The sequence below is a fragment of the Podarcis liolepis genome, assembly GCF_965112155.1.
Source record: "Podarcis liolepis genome assembly, chromosome: 5".
In the NCBI taxonomy this organism is placed as follows: domain Eukaryota; kingdom Metazoa; phylum Chordata; class Lepidosauria; order Squamata; family Lacertidae; genus Podarcis; species Podarcis liolepis.
In genome coordinates, this window is record NC_139556.1 from 54,878,276 (window position 1) to 54,900,799 (window position 22,524).

Here is a 22,524-nt window from a genome sequence, read left to right on the forward strand (position 1 = left end):
ACAGAAATTATGCTCTGGCGGCACGGCAGCAGCAGGAGGCCCCATTAGCTAAAGTGGTGCTTCAGGTTAAGAACAGTTTCAGGTTAAGTACGGCCCTCCGGAACGAATTAAGTACTTAACCTGAGGTACCACTGTATGATGTTTGAATCCCCCTTTTTTCATCCTCACTGAGAAAACAAAATCAATGGCTCTTCAAAGGGTGTTGAATTAACTGAGTGAGTTTTAGGAAAAGAAAGAAGAACAGAAGTGGGGGGAGAAAAAGAAAAAGGGGAAGAGGGAGGACTAGTGGGATATAGGAAGGAATGAGACAGGAGAGGCAGATTGTTGCAAAGAGAAGAAAAGAGCCCACTTCATGGTTATATTAGGTGGGCAAAAGGTTCAAGAACAAAGACTATATTGTTCTGAAGTTTAAGATGTTTTTCTCCCTTTGATTGACAAGCACAGTAAATCCTCAGATCATTTATACTGCTGTTTTACTCTGTTAGTGCTATAGTATTTCTGTCTCCTTTTCAGAGCTGAAGAATATCAAACGTTTAGCTATTAGCATTGCGGAGAATTCCTGGAGGAGGTAACTGTCCAGCCATTAAACTGCTGAATGAAAAGATTTTGTTTGCAGAAGGTTGTTATTTGTGAACCACTCTGGTATTTTGTCTTGACATGAAAAGTGGTATAGAGAGTTTTCCCCCTCCATAATACTAGTAATAATGTTGTGTCGGGGAGACCTTTATGATGGTCACAGGCTTCTAACTGAACACAGAAGATCACTAGGTCATGTGCTTTAAATATGCATTGTATGGTCTTTAAATATATGGTGTGGATCTGCCTGCAGTCTGGTCAGTTACACATGTATTTAGCTCTAGTTTCCTTCATAAATTTCCCTCCACAGAGCTATGAATGCACCGGGTGGGAGGGGACACTCCATCATCACCATCATTGTTGGCCTTGTCCTCTCCTCCAGACCTCACATATTCAGCAGAAAAGTTTAGAGGCAGCTGATGAGCAGTAACTTCAAGGCTTACCTTAGGGATTAGCTTTGTGCGCAGTCAATCAATTGCATCTCTACCTGCCTCATATCTGGTGTCACATATGACATGCATTGTGGGGCAAGTGACTATGGTTTAAAGAAAACAGTCTCAAGGGCCAAATTGGGTCCATAGGATGGAGGCTCCCCACCCCCGGTCTCTGTGTATGGCAGTAGCATAATAAGTGAAGTGGTAGAAAGTCCTTTTTGGTTCCAGGCACCCTTCCTACCAGGAATTGGAAGACTTCACAGGTGTCTTTTGGATGACAGTTTCCCACTGGAAAAGGTGCCCAGAGGGAGTATAGCAGAGAGTTTGATGCCCCAAGAGGTTCAAAACAGTTGCTGCTCCATGACACTCAGATGTCTCTCCAAATAGAATATGGGAGCTTTCCTCGGATGCCTCCATGATAGCTCAGTTGGTTAGAACATGGTGCTGATAATGCCAAAGTTGCAGGTTTGATCCCCATAGGGGCATTGCAGGGGATGGACTAGATCAGGGGTCTGCAAGCTTTTTCAGCAGCGGGCCACTCCACTGTCCCTCAGACCTTGTGGGGGGCCGGACTATAGTTTTTTGGGGGGAATGAACGAATTCCTATGCCCCTCAAATAACCCAGAGATGTATTTTAAATTAAAGCACACATTCTACTCATGTAAAAACATGCTGATTCCCAGACCGTCTGTGGACCAAATTTAGAAGACGATTGGGCTGGGTGCAGCCCCTGGGCCTTAGTTCGCCTGCCCATGGACTAGATGATCCTCAGGGTCCCTTCCAGCTCTACAGCTCTATGATTTTATGACACAGGGGTCTTGGGGCAAGCTCCCAGTTCCGAATGGGAGGAGCCTTTGTGCTCATTTTAGACCTACAAGCTCCAAAGGAAATAAAAAGAGCTTGCAAGTCCTGCTGCTTTGCTTATTGCAGCCATGCCTCTCATGATGGCCCCAGAGGGCCTGTGCCACTGCAGGGAGCTCTGGGGCAACTTTCCCCTTCCTCTTGGGAGGAATACTTGAATAGAATGGAGTAGTGCCTCTTCCATGCTTTGCTCCCTCAGAGTCCCAGTATGTGGGAACAAGGGATGGAGAAGAAAAGGGAAACAGTCCATAATGGAAGGAGAAAGAGAGGCAGGGGTACATAATGGAGAGATAGTAATGGGCATCCTGTGCTGGAAGGTCTGAAAAAACCTGCAGCCAGCCCTACTGGTCAGTGGAAATGTAACTGGGGTGATTTCAATATATCTGAGTTTTCCTCCTTGCCTCATTTACTGGGTCAGTTAAACTGGCATGAGAATATCTCTGATATTATGCCGGCATAGGAATCCCAATAGTAGCATATTTTCTAGATCTACTGCTACAAGGGTCTTGTGCCAATTCCTAAGGCACTCCAGCTGCTGTACATTTAGCAGAGGATTGCTTCCTGAATAATAGAAATTAGACATTCACTGGTATTGTTTAGGCTACATCCAAAAGCCCGACAGATTGATCCATATAAAACAGTAGGAGTTATATTTTCATCCGCTGTATTCTTTTGTGTGCTGTATGTCACAATCCCCCACATTCCTTATAACAGGATACAGAAAACGGTTCAGAAGTATAAAAAAAAACCATTAAAAGTATGTCTGGCATCCAATTACCAGCAGCAGTCCACTTCCGCAGAGCAGGTTTTGCAAGAGTTGCTGTCTTCTGCCCAAAATATGCCCCCAAAACAAACAAACAAAGAAAGAAACCAAAGCCTAACACCCAAATGCCAAGCAGCCCCAGTGAATTCCTTTTACGACCCTTTCTGAACCAGAGTTCAAAGGGATGTTTCAACCAGGATTCAGCAGGATGTTCCAACCCACAGCACAGGGGCAAACGATAGTGGGACATTTTCCATGAGCATTCTAACCTGCCCCCATCAGGAGCCAATGTTAGGATTGGGAGGTCCTGGTGCTTCGCACAGCTGCTCCAGGAAGCTATCTGAGGCTTGCCTTTCCCAAAGTTAAAAAACCAGAAGAAACACTTTGGTGCATTGTTTAAGTAACATAAGCCTAAACTTTTCCATCCTTCCCCAAGAATTTTGGTGAAATGTGCTCCCACCTCATCTTCACTTCTCTTTTTGCACACTTCCCCCTGCAAATGTCTGGAGGGAGTAATCGAAAGAGAAAATATTGGTTCAGCACTACTTTTAATGCTGGAGGTGGATATTTAACCTGTATATAATCTGGCCTGTCTAAGTGGGGGCAGCAGACACTGGGAGGTGGGAAGCAACAATGAAGTGTTGGAGGCCAGAGCTGTGCATGTCATGCAGTCTGCCAAGGGTAGGATAGATTGGGATCAACTGGCAGATCTCTGGCTGATTTGTAGTAGATTAGCAAGAGTTTCTGACTCATAATTGTTTAATAACAGCAACGACCAGAGTACTTTCCCACCTAATTAGGCTCCTGAAATGAGAGGGTGGATTAGAGAACATAAACAGGAGTGGACCTCTGAGAGCTCAGACTTTAAGTTCATTTACGCCCCTTAAAAGAATTCGTAGTCTCAAAACATGCTTGGAGGCACCCTGTTCTTTCGTTTGAACTGTATCTTTTTTGTATCTCTTTGCACTTTTTTGTTTCAGGATGGCGTTAAACTAGTTTCACAAGCATGCATCCTTGTAATGATGCCATCCATGATAGATAGTTCTTGTCTGAATTTTCCCAAATTGCACAGTGAACTGTTCAAAGTACTCCAAAAGCATGGCCTATAGCAATACTTAAAACAGCTCTGTAAGGCGAGTCAGTCTTATTATCCCCCATAATGCAGATAGGGGGATTGATGCTGAGCAAGACTGGCTTTCCTAAAGCCACGGCAGAGTTGAGATTTGAACCAAGAACTTCCTCTTGCACACGCTCCCTGTTGTTTTTGCCCTGAGATCTGAGATTATGAGTGGCATAGCACAGGGGAAAAGCGAACAGTAGAAAACTTCTATAATCTGATGATAAATGGGGACCTGGAAAAACTCTTGTTTACAACATAGGCAAATAGAAGCTGCTGATGGATTATGTGACACATGATGAATATTTTTAACAGTTAGAAGATATTGTAAATTGCTGAGACAGTGACAATGGGAAATAGCAAGTGAAAGAAAGATACTGTCTGATAGCTAAAGAAAAGCAATTTTAGTCAGGTTTCTTGCCACTTGCAAAATCGTCTTCTTGGTCCCAGCATAAAGATAAGCATCAGCAAATGGTCTGTTGTAAAGGATGGACAATAATGAGGTGATTAGTCTAGCCGAATAAATGGAGACATATTATCTGAAATGTCGTTTTCCTTAATCTGTATTATTATCTTCGAATGGAGTTCTTCTTAATATTTGAATTCTGCGTAAATCGCAAAGAATCAAATTTGTTCTTGCCTTGCTTGCCTCTATAACGTCAAATCAATGGCTTTCTGAATCATCCAGAACAGAGCACTTATTGTTTGGGTGTGCTCCTGGATTTAGCCCTGAATCTGTGGTGCCTCAGAGCTCTTTTGCATAACTAAGGCTACTGCATCAACTGTATCCAGTCCTGAAGACGTTAGATCTGGCCCTGGTGGTGTGCGCCTTACTCATTTGCATAGCTGTAACACACTGTACACAAGTCTGTCTGCATTTGAAGAGTGTTTGGAAATTTTTGCTGGTTCTGAACATTGCAACTTTACTATTGGCTGGGACCAGGTATAGTTAGCTTGTGACTCCCATGTTACCACAGTGGCAGTGGCCACCAATCCATTACTAGGCACAATTCAAAATGCTGGTTATGACCTACAAAGCCCTCCATTACTTTAGACCTGAAAGACTGTGTTTTCCAACATGAACTTGTATGGGGTTTAAGAACTTCTGGAGAGGTCCTTCTTCCTGTCCCACCAAAACTTGAAGAATGTTTGGTGTGAAGTCAAGGGAGCCTTCTCAGTGGCTGTTCCTGGGCTTTCAAACACATTGGTTGTGTTAACGGCTAAGCACCTTTATTTTGGAAGGAAGGGTATAAATATGATTGATACCTAGTAAGACAGACATTGATAGGTTCCCCATCCTTTATTGAAAAGTACACACCTGCTTGATGTCACCAGTTTTTCTCCAAAAGGCAAGTGGCATCTTTATAACTCCTTGCTTGTACTTTCAGCATTTGGATCTATTATTGCAAAGAAACCAGGTATGTTCACCTCACCTCATTTGTGTCTCCTAATAACATCCACTCTAGCCATCTTGAGATAACATGAGACAACTCTTCAGATGTCTAATTATTTTTCTACACCTGGGATCATATGGAACTGCTAAGTAATGTGTGAGTGGGAGGGAAGCAAGCACATAGCATCCAGAAGGAGGAACGCTATAGGTTGTTCTGTCTGTTTGGTAGGCTGTTCCTCGCCCACTTCAGGTTCCTCATCTCTGGGAGAAACAAGGGGGAATGACAAATCTAGTTTCCTTCTGGAAGGAAAATAACAGCTGCTAAATGATAATTGCCAAGCAGCTGCGAGGATAAACAAACCCACAAGCATGCGCTGCTGTTGACCCCCTAGAAGGAAACATAATTTCCTACTGCTCCACACAGCAGCTATTTGCTAAAGAAAAACAAAGGAAGAAACATTTCTAATTATTGAAAGGATTTCTTGTGGCTTTCCTTTTAATGAAGAATTCTGATGGTTTGCACTGGTTTTTAAGCAAGAGCCAGGGATGTAAAGCAAGGAATCATCTCCAAGTGCTTGCAGGTTGCAGAATGCAACAGCTTTTGCAGAGTTGACTGGTGAGGAAATAGACACAGCCTTGATATCACCCCCCCACCCCACCCCAAGGAATCCAGGACTGTAGTGGAATTGTAAAACGAGATATTTTGATATTTTTCTTTTCTTTTTGCTTCTGTCTAGTCTGTGGGTCCCTGAAGAAAACATTATGTCTTGTACACACACCAAGAGCTGTAGTGACTTGTATTCTGGATCAAAATAGGGGACTTCAGGGGACATTAATTGGATCCACATTCAGTTTTTCAAAGGTTCACATTCATTTGTGTGGCATCATTTTGTTCTCTCCTGTATTTACTACAAAAAAATTCCTAGTTTCACCCTGCCCTGTTTTTAGATCTGGCTTCCACCCCAGTTTTTTCTCATACAAGAATGCCTCTCAGTGCCCTCAGGCTGTGTTATTGATTATGTCCCTCTTTCTGCTTGGTTTCACCTGTTTCTTGGCCTCGTTTGTCACATGCAATATGCCAGTCAATTCCATTAAGCATATGTGATGATTGATTGCAGAATAGCAGTGCATACTTTGCAGGACCTCCTGCAAAAACCTATACAAGAACAAAACCAAAAAAGTTTTAGTTTATGGCAACAGCATATTGTTTCCTTGATAGGGTAAATGTTAATTGTCTGTTTCTTTCTATTATTTTAATTTTGTTTTGTTAATGTTACAAATCTTCTTATGGAACATATATTCCATAAGTTGAGAAGTTTTTAATATTTAATGCACAGTTGTGTTTTTATACTATGTTGGAAGCTGCCCAGAGTAGCTAGGGAAACCCGGTCAGATGGGTGGGGTGAGGTATCTTTTTTGGCCAATAGTCTGATCAAACAGGGCTCTTATTTGTGATCCTTCCATCAGTAAACTGATGAGAGTCATTTATTTATTTTGCTAGTTCTTGACCTTTATTCTTTTTCCTATGTTGTTTCTGTCTGTCCTCTTCCATCAGGAACTCAGCTGTCTCTCTGTGCCCCATCCTTTTCCTGTGCTCGGGGTCATACAATGGGGCTGTCTCATTTTATCACTATGAAGAAGATTAAATGCAGAGATGATGAATTGTCCCTGCCTCCTTCTTCCACAAATGTTCCCCACCACAATGTTTACTGTCATTATGGTGGCTAATTGTGGCTGAGCAATCCTTGCACTGCAGAGATCATGCCTTCCCAGTACAGTATAACTGTTTCTCCCAAGCAAATATAGTGGTGGTGGTTGTTGTTTAGTCGTTTAGCCGTGCCCAACTCTTCGTGACCCCATGGCACGCCAGGCACTCCTGTCTTCCACTGCCTCCTGCAGTTTGGTCAAACTCATGTTGGTAGCTTCGAGAACACTGTCCAACCATTTTGTCCTCTGTCATCCCCTTCTTCTTGTGTCCTCAATCTTTCCCAACATCAGGGTCTTTTCCAGGGAGTCTTCTCTTCTCATGAAGTGGCCAAAGTATTGGAATCTCAGCTTCAGGATCTGTCCTTCCAGTGAGCACTCAGGGCTGATTTCCTTCAGAATGGATAGGTTTGATCTTCTTGCAGTCCATGGGACTCTCAAGAGTCTCCTCCAGCACCATAATTCAGAAGTAAGGGACAGATCATGCAATATGCTATCTGTAAAAAGTAACATAATGCTCACTGCAGCATGTCATGACCAGTGCTACAAAATTTGACAAGACACAAATAAATAGCAAATAGCAAAAATAAAAAGAAATATTGCTGATGCTACTAAAGTTGGTGAGGTTTGCATTTTGTCAACTATGGAATCAAAAGCTGCTGAAACAATGTAGGGATGTGCAGGTAATGGAAGAATGCTCCAGTTCTGGGAGAATTCCTTTATCCCATCCTCACTCATTCTCCACCCAAGCACTAGCTTTGATTACAGGGAATGGGTTAAGGACCCTACAATCTTCATTAGGCTCAGCTTAATGTTCAAAAACTAACCTGGTGGACATAAAGGAAGTCTGGGTATGCAAAACTTTCATATCTGTCCTACCGCCACTTGCTTGTTAGCATAGGCGCCGACTCCATGGGGCTTGAGGGGGCCCGAGCCCCCTCAAAAATTCGTTTGGGGGGGCTCGGCCCCCCCAATAATCTCGGGCGGCGGTGGGCGCGTCCGCGGCTTTTATAGGGCGCCCGGCGTGCACCAGCTCGATAACAGGCACCGGCGCGGCGGGGGGCGCCGGGCCGGGGGAGGGGGCGGCCGGCCTGTCTCCTTGGCAACCCCATTGAGCAGCGCCGGCTCCCCCGGGAGGGCCATCCCCCCGCGCCGCCGATCGCCAACACCGCCGACGCTGTGGCTGCCCGAGCCCGAGCCTGAGCCGAAGCCCGAACCCGAGCCCGTCAGTCAGGAAGGAAGGAAGGAAGGAGAAATGGGGAGGGAGACGAGGGAGGAAAATTGCGCGCAGGGTGAAGAAAGGAGAAGGGTGAACGAGACGAGCTTCCAACCCAAAAAAGGGCTGGAAGACTGGGAGGATGAAGGATCGGGAAAGAAAGCGACGCCTTCCCCGCCCGCGACGTCGCCCGCTTGTCATTGGCAGCGCAGCGGGCGCCCAGAGGGGCTGGGCACCGGTGCAGGGCCGCTCCACAGCCGCGGAGGACAGCTGCGCGGCTAGCAAGGTGCGCCGCGTAGAGCGCGGCCCTTGTGTGGCCCGGTGGGCAGGCAAGCTCGGGCGGGGACCCCCATGCGAATCTAAGACGGGAGAAGAGGGCAGAGCAAAGGGGGTCCCTTCCCCAACCTCCGGCTCTGAGACTTCCCTGTGCCCCAGAAAAGCGAAAGGATTTTCTCTTCTTCTTTTTTTATAAATATTTTATTAAGTTTTCAAATACAAAGTTAGAAACATACACTGAAGAAAAAAGTAAAAGAACAAGAAAAAGAAAAAAAGAAAAAGAAGAAAAGAAAACCAACCATTCAACACATTTTTTATATAACTAACTGGACTTCCTCGCATCTCCCTTACCCTGCATTCTTTATAATAAAGATATCAGCAAATTATTACCTTGTTTCGTACCTTATTTTGTACTTTTCAAATACTATACCTCTAAATTTAACATACTTTTCATCAGTTACTTATATCTTAAATTAAACATAGTATTACCTTAGATTTTGACCTTTTCTTACTTAAAATATAATTTCCTGTTTCCCAAATCTAATTGCTGAAGCTATAGTTTCCGAATCGTGTAAATTTTTAACATTCATACAACTTATATTGTTTTTGTAAATAGTCCTTAAATTTTTTCCAGTCCTCTTCCGTTGTTTCTTCTCCCAAATCTCGGATTCTGCCAGTCATTTCAGCCAGTTCCATGTAGTCCATCAATTGCGTCTGCCACTCTTCCAGTGTGGGCAAATCTTGTGTCTTCCAATATTTTGCGATAAGTATTCTTGCTGCTGTAGTTGCATACATAAAGAAAGTTCTATCCTTCTTTAACACTTTCTGGCCAACAATGCCCAAGAGGAAGGCCTCTGGTTTCTTGGGAAAGGTATACTTAAATACCTTTTTTAACTCATTATAGATCATTTCCCAGAAGGCCTTCACTTTTGGAAAAGTCCACCAGAGGTGAAAGAATGTCCCTTCAGCCTCCTTACATTTCCAACATTTATTATCAGACAGGTGATATATTTTTGCAAGCTTGACTGGGGTCATGTACCACCTATAAATCATTTTCATAATATTTTCCTTCAAGGCATTACATGCCATGAATTTCATTCCGGTGGTCCATAACCTTTCCCAGTCCTCAAACATGATGTTATACCCAATATCCTGAGCCCATTTTATCATGGCTGATTTGACTGTCTCATCCTGAGTGATTTTCTCTTCAACCTGCCCTCCATCCTCTTGCAGAAAACTCTTTGCCTGCCCTGCCCGTATCTCGTTTTTGCTTTTTAATTCCACACACGCACCCTTCGGACTTCGTGGCAATCGGGCGCGCGGGTGCGTTTCCTAAGAGAGTGAGGACCCCCGCCTCCTCCCCACCTGCTCCCTCGCCAGCCAGCCAGCCGCGCGCCCTAGCCGGAGAGCCCCGGCCGTCCCCGTCGCGCAATCGGCTGGATCTCCCTTCAGCAGGCCGTGCTCACAACTCGGCCCAGGGACCCCCAGCAGCGGATCTCCGGCTCAGCTGAAGAATCCGGCAACAAGCCCCCTCCTCCCCAATCGCTCCGCCGAAATACGCTCCAAAACCCCCCAGATAGGCCACCGGCCTCCAAGTCTAGTGGCGCCCTGAGCGAGGGTCTCTCCCCAACACCGCCACCTCGAACTGCGTTCTCCCGGCTACCCGAGCGAACCAGCGGCAGGACCCCGGTATGGGCCCCCCCAATATTTTTTATAAGTCGGCGCCCCTGCTTGTTAGCCCCTTCTTCCCTACCTGTTCATGGTTACCATAGCAATGGCAATTGCTAATCCTAATGCTGCTTGATGCATTCCCCATGCCCCTTCAGCTGTGCCAGGATGAAGGAAAGAAGAATTTCCCCCACTCCAATGTGGCATTATCTTAAATGCCAAATCTGACTAAAGGAAATGCTTCTTACCTTCATTTTCACATAGTGTCACATAGCCAAGCCTGGCTACATGGTGCAATTATAAGGCCAAATCAGAGGAAGAGTTTGAAGCATTACCTTCACTCTGATATGGCTTTTTGTCATCACATGACTAGTCTGCTTTTTGCAGTGTGATGATGGCACGACACCAAACTGAGTAGCTAAAGAGTGGGGGTGGGGAAAATGGCCCAGGGGAGCTGCAGGGAGCATGGTCACCACCCAAGGAAAAGTGTTTTGCAGTACACCTCTGAATAATTTGTGCAATTTGGGTTTTCCTTGCCCAAAGAATCTCTAATGGCGTTTTATAGCCTGTGAAGAACACAAGGAAACTGAGGTTTGATTCAGTTCCGCCCCAGTTGTCATCCCTTCATGTATTATTTTCTTATACCACCTAGAGGAAAAACAGTGGTGGGCAGCTGATTTCAGACTGACATTCATCTCCTCCTACTCTTGATCATGGTTGTTTTATTTGTACCAGTTGCAGAAGACAAGAGAATTTTGTCCTGTCTCAGCATTTTCTAAGAAGAGTTTCACTTTCTGTAAAATCGTGCCAACTATAGCAGCTGCTTGAACTCTGAGTTCTCAACAGATTTTAACAGTACACAGTGCAACTTTTTTTTCTTCACTGATAAGAAGCCTCATTGCTTGTTTCCCATTGCCTTGCATGCTTTATTTTTAAAAAGAGACATACTAAAATAGTCAGCACAATCCATTCCCCCATTTGCTCAGTACATTTTGGATTCTAAATGGGTATGACAGGAAAAAAATCTTCCTGCAAAAGGAAGTACACAGAGAGAAACTGAATGTTCAGTTATTTGTCTCTCTGCCCATGTATCAGTTTAGACTGTCAATTAATATTGTTGCTCTTGAAACTTTATATATAAACAAAACCCTGGACAGTATAACATGTATTGCAGATGCATTAATAACAGCATTCCTATGACAAATACAAGCTTCCTTCTCTCAAAAAACAGGCCAGAAGGCCTAGAACGACTTATCTGCCTTCACTCACCATCACTGATCTTTTTTTCTTTGTAAACTCCCATTTGATATTGTTGGTAGGGCTTAGTATCAACTTAAGGTGGGACAGTTACTAGTGCGAGGAAGGCTAGAGAACACATAAAGGGTCTAAGTTTTAGTTCAGTGTTGTCAGGACCTTATCCAGGCAAGTGCAGCACAATAAATCTTTGCTCCCAAGGCTTAGGAATTTCCTGAGCAGTGCTAAGGATGGCCTAGTTCCCAAGAGCCTTAAAACACCTTTTACACACTTCTTTCTAGAATCCAGGTCTTGGACAAGAACAACATGCTTAGTGCTGAGCACCATTTGGATTTTGGCCAATTTCTCAGGGTGTATGTACCATCCTGTCCCAGAATTCCCTGTAAGAGTGGCATCCATCATTATGCAACTTTGTTCCTGGGGACTTTTTGGGAAAGGGAAATGGTGGCCATCAGCCCCCGGAGAAGTTTTGAGGAGCAGCTATGAGTTTCTTCCCCACCTTGTCTTTCTGCTTCTTCCCGTGAAATCTCCCGGCTAGGTCCACTGCTCTAACTCTCACAACCCTCCCCCTTCAAATTAGAGCCAAAATATTTTGTCTAAGAACTTTAAGCTCAGGACTAAAATAATCAAGGGCAGTAACAAAAACAGACAAACCAGAATTACACAAGTGCAATTATAAAATAATTTCTAGCTTAAGGGGGGGGGGGATCTAAATGCAAAACAGACATTGGTACATCTGCAAATGTAATGGTTACAAGGTCATTCTCAACATTATAGAAAACAGAGAAGCAAAATGATTGTTAGTGGTACTAGAGACAAATCAACAAAGAAAAAAGACAGTTGCTTCCACGTCAGTCTTTAAACTATAGTCTGATGCCCTTTCTATCAGCAAGTGGTACTGCATGCCTGTTGAACACTGAACACATACCTCTAGTCAATTTGCAAGCCAACAGAAACTTTTTTAGCGATGAGTAGTATGTAGCACATCAAAGGCACAACTGCTCAAAAACTGCAATAATGTATTCAAAGGACATGGATATTATGCAGGCTCCAAAGCAGATGGGACAATCAAATGGAGAGAAAGAGAGAAATTATGAAATGGGAAATGATGATATCATTGCCAGGTTGACAGATCTTACAGAATAAAAATCCTAGGAAAAAATATATAGTTCCAGCAATTTAAACAAGGTATTATTATCAAATGCTTGCCACATAAGAAATCTTACCTGATCTTGCAATGCCTGTGCGGGATGAAAAATATGGATACTGGCAAGTCTCGTTAGATGAATAATGCCACTATCTTGCTACAATTGAGACTTCAAAAGGCCATTACTGATAGCAACGGATCCTATCGAAATAAAACGAGCGGCAGACAGAGAAATATCAGTACCACCAATGGAATGTGTCTTTTAAAGCAAATCAGTGTCAAAAGAGCTGAAATTGTAATGTATGGCTATAGAGACATGATAGGGAAAAGAGTAGCCTGCTACTACTGCAATCTCATTTGTCTCCTACAAAGGGCCAGAAAAATAAATCTAAAATCCAGCAAAAATAAAGTGATTCTCTGTCTTACAACAGTACCTTGCATGGCACATCCTGGATCCTCACAATTTGCAACCAGACTTTGAAAGGGCAATTCAACAAATTGCAGAGCACCCAACCTGGTCATCTTACATCATTTACTAAGAGATAATTACACTGCACACTTTCTCAGGTTAATTCTTTAACAGATCTTAGATCCACCTGGACCCAGTGGCTGCTTAAATTGTATTCATTGGTAAAACCAAGAAGTTAATCTTCCAAGTGCCCTCCCTTGACTGAGACACAAGTATCTGGTGGTCTGTCTCTTTCATGGTGAAGGCAGATACAAAGAATTTGCTCATCTCCTCTAGAAAATCCATATGTTCCTTTAAAATTCTTTTGATATGCTCATCCAGGTTTTACAGAGGTCAGAATTCTGATCAGTGGCGCAGCAAATGTTGTGTGATATACTAAGTAACAAGGCCTCTGTATCTGGGGCAGTATTAAATGATCAGGGCACATGCTTTCTTAACCAACCAGCCTCAACATCTTGAAAGTATAGCACAGAACTGTATGTGTTTCCTTAAAGATCAATAATATAGATTTTGCTCCCTTTCCCATGCAAACATTGCTGGAGTCAGTTAGTGTCTGTAGCGCATAAGTAACTTTATTAACAGTTTGATGCATGGCTTCCTTTGCAAATATAAAATCATTTAATCAGTTTAGTTTACCAGGGCACAAGAGTAATGGATTATTGCTACAAGCACATGTTCAATTGTGGTGAGCCTTTTCCTTCGGTACTGGACTAGGCTCTCTGCCACAGAACTCTCCCTCATTGTTTCTGGTTTTTCAGGAGCAAGTTTTAATGGTATAACTATTTAGTAAAAGCAGCAACAACCCACACAAAGAATTGTGCCTAATCAAACAGAATTTTGTGATCTATTTCCCATGTTGGTCTTCAGAGCTTCACTCAAATTACTGATGGTCTACATTAAGATTTTGCTGCAGTCATTTGTGCTTTTATTTTATAAAGTAGTCTCATAACATTTCTTGAGATACGTCCAGCACAGCCATAGATATCTCTTGAGTTTAACGGACCATACTCCCAAGTAAGTGTGTATAGCACTGTAGCCTAACATAATATGAATACATTTTAATATTTATTTAGTCACCTCACAAAATAATTTCTCTAGGCAACGCAAACAGGCATCAAACAGAAAAAAGGTTACTGTGAAGATCTGCTGGAGATCACTTCAGGTACAATAGCTTTTGCTGTGATTGTCCCTTTAAGATGACCCCAATCGGCCTCACCAAGAGCCAAGACTGCTGCTACTTGAGCCTGCACAGGGCAGGATAGGAGCCCCTGCTACCAGAAGGGCTGTTGAGGCTCAGGAGCTTAAATAGCCCAGAAGAAGCAATTGCCAGAGAGGTGGGAAATAGTTTCCTGGAAAAGGAGCCAAGCTGAGCTGAGGGTCTCTTGGCTCCACTACAGGTCCTTCTTCTACCTGGAATGGAACATAGAAGGCCCCAACCCCATATGACAAGGATTTGGGAGGACCAGACAATATCTTAAGGGGGGCCAGCAGCAGAACCCCTGGACCTTTCACTCTCCCAACACCCAAACCTTGGATAAGGAGGTCTTGGGATGCACCAGCTGAGAAGTTGTGTTTGTACTGCCTGAGACGGGCCTATGGAGTTGGGAGCTTGATCCTGTACCTAATGCTAAACCTCAGCAAACCCTGTGTAGCTACATTTGGCATGTCAGATCCTGATCTGGGGCTCAACACACTAGGGAGTCTACGGACATTGAAGCTTTGAAGGTGCCCCTTCTGCAGGTTGACATCACAGTTAAACAGTAAAACTACAGTAAATTCAGATTTACTGAATCTAAACAAAGCATAAAGGAATAACACAAATGCCAACCACAGCAACGAAACATTTAATGCGTAAGAATGATCCCAAACCAAATTATTGGCAGTTCTAGTTTGGATCTTGACAGGGCATGAATAGATGACAGTTTAAGGAACTGGGTGCATATTCCATGATGGAAGAAATGTGGGATATATTAATCAGATCTATTGATTTATGATCCATTTCTTTTATTGATGTGATTTTATTGTTGATTTTATGTTGCTTACCAGCATTATAGTTTTAATATTGGAGGTGGAGAAAATATTCAAAATACATACATACATACATACATACATACATACATACATAAAAAGTAAGAAAATAAACAAGACTAGCAGAGGATTTCAATGGGATTTCAAAGCTGTGCATTTTGAGCTTCCAATCCTCTGAAACAAGGGGTGGATGGTCTGTAATTCCTCAGATATTTCCTTCTGTTCATCTGGTTAGCGATATGTAAGCATCCTATGGATCTTTTGCAACTTTTTTAAAAATAATAATAATACACATATAGTTTATCAGTGTTGTTGAATGAACAGTATTAAGGCTGCAATAATAGCCAATATCAGTCAGACTAAATAATAAGGAAACTGCTTCTAGGCTCTTGAGCCTGATGCTTTTTCAATAGAATTGTCAGCCTCTTTTTAAATGCAAATTGTGACTCATCATCTGGGGATCATCACAAGCTCCAGAGAAGCACTAGAGGCAAGTGAATCCATCCAGTTCATTAAACTGCATCCCCTTGTAATGAAAAGTATCATTCTCTCAAGAGCGTTGACTAGCGAAGTTCGCTCTTGGCAGAGTCTGCTTTGCTAGGAGCATGTGATATTTTAGCTACAGAAGAGAATGCAAGTTTCATTAGTCAAATGCAAATTTAGCCTGTGGGGAGGAAAAAACTTTGATCCTGAAAATGTGCTACTAGCAGGGTTCTGAAGATTCAAAACTTAAACAAGATGGCGGACATCTGGGTATCCCTACAGACTGAAGGACATCAAGGACATCTGGTAAAACCAAGTGGGATTCTAGGAAATCCTTCTTAATTTTGGTTGGATTTACATCAAAGTAAAATATAATTAGAGCTGCAGTCTTAGTTAAAATTTAAAAGAGCAATTTAGGAAGCTGTTTGCTTATTGGTGTTTTTATTCATTTGGATTATAATAGCTAGGTACCGCTAAAATGTATTTTTTCTGATTAGTAGTCTGGTAGAGAGAAGTTTCTCAGATAAGCTCTTTAAAATGAATTATCCATGGTGTATACTGGCATCATAATACAACACTGAAGTATTTAAAAGCCACTCAGGAAGTAGCAGAATTGTCACACACAGAGATAGGCAGGCTCGGTCCTGGATATTAATCCAGTCATTTCACCCTAGCACAAGCACTCTATTGGGTACTCAAGCAAAAGCAGAGGTTTATTCTGTTCCAGTAGGTTACTGCATTCTTCACAAATCCATGCTGCAAAACACTACAACGTTGGGTTTTCTACCTATCATAAAATACTAAAGAGCATTTTAAACCTGCCAAAAATAAAGTTGAGATCCTGGATCCCAGTGTGGAATGTTCCACAGATTCTACAATAATTAAAGAAACAGTTTAACAGATGGCTCATATGTATGAGCCAATCCCTTTCCTGAGAGCACTGGGTGAAAGGGGGATTTCTGGCAACACTGGACCCAAGAAATCCAATACAGAAGACCTAAAGGACAGTACGTACACATGCACTGAAATACATGCACAATTAAATAAGTTAACTTCTAACTGGGATTGGATGCCATAAATATGCATGAAACCCATTTATAATCTCCTGCATATAAATGAATGCAGTTCCTACGGAGGGAAAGTAAAGCACTGCTCTTGGGCAGGGGGTAGGCATGAAGACACTAAGAAGGTCCCCAACCTGTCCTCCATCCCTGAGACCAGGAACTATGGCTTCTACTGGCAGTGATCCCATAGGCCTCTGTGTGCAGTGTGAACTAATGGGACAAGGAGGGAAGAGGGAAAAGGAAATCAAACCGAGGCACCTGTTCTTAAAGAATTGTTCTTATAATGCAGGGGTCAGCACTGTCCCTCAGACCTTGCGACGGGCTGTAGAAGTGACACGGGGGGGGGGAGCTGGAAAAAGAGGTGAGGGGGGCAAGTAGTTCTCCTCCCCACCCCCAGCCACTGCACTTACCTTACCTGGGGCTGCCGCCACCACTGCTGCTGCTTCTAGTGAGTAGGCAGAGCGAGCTTGTCTGCTCTGCTCTCTGGCCCAAAGGAGCACCAGGGCAGCGGTGGAGGGAAGATGAGCAGCATGAAAGGGCTGGCTGCGCAGAGGCGCTGCTTAAAATGGTGCTCAGCCAGCTCAGCCCAGCCCCCTTCCTCCTCTAGGCAGGGTGGGGAGAAGCCAGGAGGAGGGAGGGAGGAGGCGCCGCTGCCGCTGTGTGTGTGAGGGAGGGGAAAATGGAATGGCACAGAGGGGAAATGGTGTAGCCCGAATGAACAGAATCCCCACTTTGATGCACGGACAGTCCGCGGGCTGGATCCTGAAGGCAATAGGGCCTGATTTGGCCCGCGGACCTTAGTTTGCCGACCCCTGATATAATGACTAGCTGGGACATTTCAGAGGTAGGAAGGAGCCTGATGGAGCTGGGCTTTTGGCAGAGCTAATGAAGCTTCTAGTGACACAGGTGGCACTGTGGGATAAACCACAGAGCCTAGGGCTTGCCGATCAGAAGGTCAGCTCGAATTCTCGTGACGGGTGAGCTCCCGTTGCTTGGTCCCTGCTCCTGCCAGCTTAGCAGTTCGAAAGCACTAAGTGCAAGTAGATAAATAGGTACCACTCTGGTGGGAAGGTAAACAGCATTTCTGTGTGCTGGTCTGGTTCGCCAGAAGCGGCTTAGTCATGCTGGCCACATGACCCGGAAGCTGTACGCCGGCTCCCTCGGCCAATAAAGCAAGATGAGCGCCGCAACCCCAGAGTCGGTCACGACTGGACCTAATGGTCAGGCGTCCCTTTACCTAATGAAGCTTCTGCTTCCCATCTGTGCCACCGAGGCAGCCTGATGGAACGGCTGCACCCAGGAGACAATTGCAGGAGAAGAGTCCTGATGTGGCTGGCATGGCATTCCCTTTGAGAGGCCCATCAGTGGAAGCCACAGCACCCAGGGATGGAGGATTATATCATCTCTCACATCGGATCTGCACTTACTACTTCCACTGCTGTGAACTCCTGTGCATCCCCTCCTTTGCAGCACAACACTTACAGGTGTGGACCCTCCAAGTGTCCCTATTTTCCAGGGAAGTCCCTGATTTAGGGAAGCCATCCCGGTTTCTGATTTGATCCTAGAATGGCCCACTTTTCCTTAGGATGTCCCCTATTTTCATTGGAGAAATGTTGGAAGATATGGAGTTATCTGACCCCCGAGCCGTCTGAAGGCAATCTTGTATATAAAAGCACATACTGGTGCTTTTTAGATGTTCGTTCTTTGGAGATGTTCAGTCTACTGACTTCATATGTACAAACATTACATGCGACCAAGAACTTGCCTGGGGAGGCACATTTGTTCCATCTCCAATTATGGTACAATAAAAAAACCAACACCACCCCTCATATGATATTATGCCTGTGGAGGAATGGATTATGTAGAATTTTTTCCAGCTATTTAGTTACAGAAAATGGATGCAGCTAAAAGGGTATAAAGGGCGCAGCGAGAACACTGAAGCGCCATGGCCCCTTTGATGCATCAATTCTACATCCAATCACTGCATGTAAATTACCTGTCTGAAGTTATACAAGCTCTTCAGTTAGGCTAGCAGTGCCTATTGGCAATTTATTTAGAAGCAAAAAAATGGGGGTGGGGGAGAAGAAGGAGAAGGAAAAGTTTTGAAATGATTATTCTCCCCACCCCCACCCATCAACATTCCCATGGTCATGAATAAGTATGTCTCATTTGCTGCAATTTCAATCTGAAAGAGTTCTTCCATTGGGGACGTGTTTACCTCTCGTGGCCTGCTACTGTGAAAATTGGTTTTCTAGCCATATTGGAGGAACAAGCAATTTATAGTGCTATATTAAATTGTTCAATTTCCCCACACATTCTATGGTTTATGGCATTACTACATATGCCGCAATGCTATTGCTTAGGAAGGTGGGTAGGGTAATGTTTTAATGTGCTTTTTGATCCCATAAACTCACCCCCCCCCGATTTGTACTGTTGTACAGGATACACTGAAGATTGAAGTGTAAATAAAGGAAAGCATTTCAGAAAAACAAAATGGTGTTGGTAGCTACTGCAAAGGTTTAGTGTAAGAGAAACAGTGCCACAAATGCAAAGGATAAATTAATTCCTGATTAAGTGAAAAGGTGCTTTAAATATAAGTAACCTGAAGTGGGCAACATCTAAGGATTTGACTATATTCTGTTCTTCAGGTTGGTTAGTTAAGCTTTCGTCTCCTGACGAGTGCAACTACTCAGCGACAAAGTATTCCTTGAAGGTACTTCCCAGTGTTCAAGTTAGGATACTCCAGCTCATCTCCTTCTCCTGCTTTCCTTAAAGGATAAAATTACTACTGGTCTTTTGTCTGAGGCTGCAGTTCTAATCCCACTTATCTTGGAGTAAGCCCCTTTGAATTCAGAGGGACTTGCTTCTGAATAGACATGGTTAAGATTACAGCTTCACTTTTGTGCTCTGTCCCCATCATATCCCCAGATATAGACCCCAGACATATAACATGGCTCCAGTGGCTTTCCACTGTGGGAAGTCATCCTGCTATGCTGTAAAAGAAGCACTCGTTTGGGCAAGACATTGGCAATGTATTCTGTTTACATGCTGCCAATCAACCCAGCCAGTGAAGCAGCACCTCTGGGGGGAGGAGGTCTCCATTTTACTATCAGGATGGGCATTTTAGCCTAGGTAAAGCTGAGGTGATGTCAGCCTCAGTGCTGCTATCTTGTGATGAACTGTAAAGAAGCCTTATGTAGGATGAATTAGGACCACGTCAAAGGGCTATATGGAGGCCTCCACCCCAAGAAAACAGTGCTGGTTCAACAACTGTCAGGGTGTATTATGTTTGCAAAGTGGATTTGCAGTTCCATATAGCAAAAGTAACTTTTTAAAAGCTCCTGCACATGTTTAAATTTACTCAAATGCCCTTGAGATAAGATTATAAGAATCACAAATGCCACTGTTGCGGATGATTTTTAATGCCCCTCCACTTTAAAGAGCAATCTTTTGAGGTTTCCATCCCTTCACTTCATTAAGAAGCTTTCATCCTTGCTTTCCCCTCCCCATTAAGAAATGTAACAAAATAAAATGGAAATTTTGTTTCCAAATGTGCTTTGGAATCAAGGCTACAATTTATGCCTTCTTATTAAAACTTAAGTGATTAATATTAAAGTTTGTAGTTCTTAAAAGATTAAGTATTCCAAGTGCTTCTCAGCAGTCTATGCTAATTGAGCCCCCCTCAGTGGCACTAAGAGATTCATAATGTATCGAGAGAGAATTTATACTGAATTACAAACAATTGGCCTGGGCTTTCAAAGTTCCAGTCTGGAAAAGAACAATTATTAGCAGATGCTAATGACTTAAAAAGAGAAGTCATAATGATGTCCAATGTTTGAGGGGTGTAAACAGAAAGAATGGCAGCATAATGTAGCTAATTATGTTGGGGAGCAGCACCACTCACATGACCTCCCTCTCACTGAGTCGCTGCTGCATTCTGGGATGGAGAGGGGAAGGGGCATGGTGGTGGCAAGGTTGACATGGTGCAAATATATCAGTAGGAATGCCAGATTACCTCTGCCAGCATGTTTGCACCACACCCACCTCACTGCTCTATTGCCCCTTCAAACTGGTTTGCAGAAGAAACTCAGCCATAGGGAAGTCAGGTGAGCAGTGCATTCCCAGTGCATTTATTGACTTCTGGCGCAGCTGCCATGGTGAACTGCCGATAATATGGTAGTGGATGCCAGCCATGCAGTTAATTAAGGATAATTTGGGAATATTATCCCCAGGGTCGGTGGGTGGGGGGGGAGAGCTTTCTCTCATGGATCGTCCGATAACTGCTTCTGGTTCCGATGGAATGCGGAGTCAGGGATGCAGAGGGCATAGGACTGCCTAAATAAAAAAATTCCTTCCAGTAGCACCTTAAAGACCAACTAAGTTAGTTCTTGGTATGAGCTTTCGTGTGCATGCACACTTCTTCAGATACACTGAAACAGAAGTCTCTCAACAGGCTCTCCCAGCTATCTGCCAATCTCCCATTCCCACCACCCTTCTGAGTAACACCCCTCCCCACCTTCTCACTATATAGAAGGATCTGGCAACTTCTGTTTCAGTGTATCTGAAGAAGTGTGCATGCACACGAAAGCTCATACCAAGAACTAACTTAGTTGGTCTTTAAGGTGCTACTGGAAGGAATTTTTTTATTTTGACTATGGCAGACCAACACGGCTACCTATCTACTACATAGGACTGCCTGTATTGGAAACTCCCCAATGCGGTTGCCATGAGAGGAGGTATCTCTGTTTCTTTTAAGATGTGTCTGAATTTGGACTAAAGAAACAGATGTGTTTTGGAAGAAGGAGAACGATAACCTGCAAAATGAATCAGCCACTGAGTGCGAAGGTTTTGATCTGGAGAGGACTCTTGTCATCGTAATTGGAATGCTACGTAAGTGAAGGCAGCCTTTATACATTATTTTTGCTGTGCTATGAATTGGAAAGCCTTCACTGAAAAAGAATCAAATATTAATGGAAGGAAATTACTAATGGATTACAACTATATATGGAATGCAAGAGGGATTCAACAAGAACTTATAATTTTCTTTACGGGGTGCTTGAAAGGATAGACTGTGTGAAATACTGTGATGACTTGTAACATTTCCAACTAAAGAGAGCTCTAGTTCTGATTTATGATGGTTTTGGTGTGACGCAGATGGACTTGTTTCTGCTTTCGGTTTCAGAGAGGCAAAACTGAGCTGCGACACACCTAGAAATGAGCTTTTGAAGGAGGGGCAATGTTGAAGAAAATTGACTGATTATAACATGAAGGAAATGAAGAAGGTAAACAAATATTTCACACAGCTACAGAATATAATTTCCCTCTGCAAGTTAATGGATTTGGATTTATTAAACACAATCAAAAGTCATCACATCAGTGGCTGCTAGAACAAAGGATTAAGATAGGAATTGTGGAACTTGGACTAATTAAGAGAATTGGCACAGGATCAAGGAATATCAACTCCTGATAGCCGGAACACGGAAAGTCATCCAAATATGTTTCATTCCGAACTGTTTAATTGGCTCTTTTGATTTTATTGTGATTTCGCATGATTTGGCATTGTATTAATGTGGCCTCCATTGGATTGTTATTAATGAAAAATTAATAAAAATATTATTATTATTATTATTATTATTATTATTATTATTATTATTATTATTATTATTTAAAAAGAGTAGCATTTCTTCAGGTGTGATCCATTTTAAAGTTTATCCAAGAACAGAGCAGCCTATTCAGAACTGGGGCAGAAATTAAATTTCACAAAATGTAAAAGTCAGTGAATGCTTAAATTTCAGCTTATAATTTGGTGGAGAAATTCAGCCTTGGGGAATCCCAATTTGACAACAAAGTTTTTTAAAAAAAATCACCTGCTTTGACTTCTTTGAATGACTAGTACAAAATTCACTAAATTATATCGCAACTCATTTATCAGATGGTGTCAAATGTTGGCTGCTATTTGTCATCCACTTACTATTAGATATTACTGGTTTCTCATCAAAACTGTCAAATTCTGTCATACACAAAATATGGGAACTGTCTACATAAGCAGAATACACCTGGATGATATTCAC

At 43.1% G+C, this 22,524-nt stretch overlaps 2 long non-coding RNA genes across 2 annotated transcripts; both read left to right on the plus strand.

The window, feature by feature from the left end:
• The first annotated feature begins 773 nt into the window (after nt 1-773).
• On the plus strand, nt 774-6,836 carry LOC310707712. The gene is made up of 3 exons (XR_014526682.1): nt 774-833; nt 5,650-5,760; nt 6,700-6,836. It is a non-coding gene; the product is annotated as an uncharacterized lncRNA (long non-coding RNA).
• Nucleotides 6,837-19,101: 12,265 nt separating this feature from the next.
• LOC310707713 lies at nt 19,102-22,025 on the plus strand. Its single transcript, XR_014526683.1, has 3 exons — nt 19,102-19,166; nt 21,210-21,343; nt 21,636-22,025. It is a non-coding gene; the product is annotated as an uncharacterized lncRNA (long non-coding RNA).
• Nucleotides 22,026-22,524: the final 499 nt, after the last annotated feature.